Consider the following 3,005-nt stretch of genomic DNA (forward strand, 5'->3'; position numbering starts at 1 on the left):
CTGCAACAATCCGAAGCCAGGAGCCAGGAGTTCCCTCCAGGTCTTCCCATGTGGATGCAGGGGCCCAAGCACTTGGACCATCCTTTACTGCTTTCCCTGCCATAACAGAGAGATGGATTGGAAGTGGAGCAGCCAGGTCTCGAACCAGCACCCATATGGGATACCGGCACTGCAGGCAGTGGCTTTGTCCACTATGCCACAGCGCCAGCTCCGGTTTCCACCCTTTATTCTGCATGCCAATTGATCTTGGTCCTCTGCCCTCTCCTCCTTCTGTGCCTTTGTCTCCCCTCCTTGGATAGGCATTTCCATAGGTGAGCTGCACAGGAGCAATCTCTCACTTTACCTGGATTCTAACAACTCCCCTCCCTGCATACAGGCCTCCTGAAGTGACCCTCCACTTCTTTCCCTACCTCATGCTGTAGTGTACTCATCTCTGGTTTTAATCCCTTTCTCACATCTTACATCAACAGTTTTTTTTTTAAATATAATTTGAAACCATCTAGTAATGTGCTGTTTCTTCAGAGATATTAATGTTTGTTCCAGCAGTGACAGAAATGGCCTCTTCACTACTCAGGTGCACCCTAACCAAAAAGCCTTTCACAAGTCTTTCCTACCACCAACCTCATCTCTCCTTCCTGTACAGTGGTAAGCACAAAGTGGTAATTTTAATACCTTACCCTGTGGCTCCTGAAATTTCTTCTGGGACTTTAAAGTCCTCATTTGTGCTTTCTCTCGGCGTTTTGAAGTTCCCATTTCATCCAGTAACTATCTTTATCCAGGTTCAAGTTTATCGACTACTACTTTCTTCCCATGTATATGTCCAAATCGCAGGTCAGTCTGCACCAGACTTGTCAGTGGTTTTTATTGGGCATGGGCACATATGCTCAACAGCTTCTATGGTCCCCTGGGAAATGAGCAATCCATTGTTACTCTATCAGCACAAGTCAGTGGAGGATAGCTCATGATTGTGTCATTGCTTTGTAGAGAAATAGCTCTTTTAAGGAATAGCTCTGCTACACATGCCAGGGAGATCCAATGTCTGAGAATTTTGTTCCTGCAAAAATAAATCCAAAGCAAATTTTAAAAGACTCTTTCTGAAAGCCTACTCATTTCTATTTTTAAAGATCTTTTCCATCCAACATGGACATCCAGGAGGTCACTCTCCCCAGACACTGTCCACTGGCATCAGGAAGCACAGGGCTCTACTCCAAACTGCAACGTCCCTTTCTATAACATTGAGCAAAAAGCTGAACTGTGAATCTGTACCTGCACATTCCTACAGTTGCTGAGTCCCATGGACCATAACTGAGGAGAAAAACTATGCAGGGAGTAGCCTACTGGACCATGCTATCTGGATCTAAGTTTGTTCTACTTGTTTGGCTACATTGATGAATTAATGCTTTGTTTTACAGAATTCATTCATTATTCCAAATAACTTACTGAGGGAGAGAACAGGAGCCATGCTTGACATAGGGGTATCAACACCTTTATTTACCAAGGAGAGGTGGTAAAGGGACTTTAAAAAAAAAAAATCTGAAATACTAAAAGTCTGAAAAATCTTTGGCACATTTTTGAAAGCTTTGGGATGCATTTTTCTCCTTAAAAACTTCCTTTAAGGACTAATAATGTTAACAAGACTATTTACATGGCCATGTGCTCATGGAAATACTGAAATTGAAAAGAATTTCAGAAAGGCACCAAAGAGGGCTGAATTATGAAGAAAGTATACCAGAGACCCTTTCAGAGTCTCCATGAAGTCAACATTCATAATAAAAACACTAAGATAATAGCCTTTTTTCACCATTCTCAAGTTGACAGTAGAGTTTCCAAATATTTGCTTGGTTCAAATGCAGTACAGGAGAAGCTCAATAGAAGTTTCTTTAAAAGACCCAGTGGTTGGCCGGCGCCGCGCCTCACTAGGCTAATCCTCAGTCTGCAGCACTGGTACCCTGGGTTCTAGTCCCAGTTGGGGCGCCGGATTCTGTCCCGGTTGCCCCTCTTCCAGTCCAGCTCTGCTGTGGCCCGGGAGTGCGGTGGAGGATGGCCCAAGTGCTTGCGCCCTGCACCTGCATGGGAGACCAAGGGGAGGCACCTGGCTCCTGGCTCCTGGCTTGGGATTGACGCAGCACGCTGGCCGTAGTGGCCATTTGGAGGGTGAACCAACGGAAGGAAGACCTTTCTCTTTCTCTTTCTCTCACTTTCTAATTCTGCCTGTCACACACACACACACACACACACAAAGACCCAGTAGTTTTCATTTCTAATGTAAACAGTTGCAGTTAACCTAAGAAAACCCAATTCATGTATTAACATATTTATGAATTGAAATAAAGATAACTGCTCATTTAAAAAAGAATCTTTTCCTATATAAAAGGAGTCAGCAAACCATCCCCATAAAGGGCCAAGTGTCAATATTTTAGGCTTTGCTTGTCATTTCCTTAGTTTCTCTCCCTCTCCTCCCCCCTCCCTCCCCTTTCTTCCTTCCTTCCTTCCTTCCTTCCTTCCTTCCTTCCTTCCTTCCTTCCTCCCTTCCTCCCGCCCTCCCTCCCTCCCTCTCTCCCTTCCTTCCTTTCTCCCTTCCTCCCTTTCCTTCTTTCCTTCCTTCCTCCCTCCCTCCCCTCCTTCCTTCCTCCCTTTCCTTCTTTCCTTCCTTCCTCCCTCCCTCCCCTCCTTCCTTCCTCCCTTCCTCCTTCCTTCTTCCCTTCCTCCTTCCTTCCTCCCTCCTTCCCTCCACTCCCTCCCTTCCTCCTTTCTTCTTTCCTCTCCTTCCTCCCCTCCCTCTCTCCCTCTCTTCCTCCCTCCCTTCCTCCCTTCCTTCCTTCCTTCCTTCCTTCCTTCCTTCCTTCCTCCCTTCCTTTCTTCCTTTCTTCCTTTCTTCCTTCCTTCCACACTGCCTTGTAAGGTTCTCTCTTGCTTAGTTTTTACCCATTCCCTTTGACCCCTAGTTCCCATTCTCATTTCCTTCCTTTTCCCTCCAAAGTAAATTTATATTTGTTTTTAAAAAT

General features: G+C 45.5%; 1 non-coding gene across 1 annotated transcript; it reads left to right on the forward strand.

The window, feature by feature from the left end:
* Positions 1-1,135: 1,135 nt before the first annotated feature.
* LOC133761290 (small nucleolar RNA SNORA73 family) lies at positions 1,136-1,335 on the forward strand. The gene has a single exon (XR_009866092.1). It is a non-coding gene; the product is annotated as a small nucleolar RNA SNORA73 family (small nucleolar RNA).
* Positions 1,336-3,005: the final 1,670 nt, after the last annotated feature.

Source organism: Lepus europaeus, chromosome 5 (genome assembly GCF_033115175.1).
Source record: "Lepus europaeus isolate LE1 chromosome 5, mLepTim1.pri, whole genome shotgun sequence".
Classification (NCBI taxonomy): Eukaryota; Metazoa; Chordata; class Mammalia; order Lagomorpha; family Leporidae; genus Lepus; species Lepus europaeus.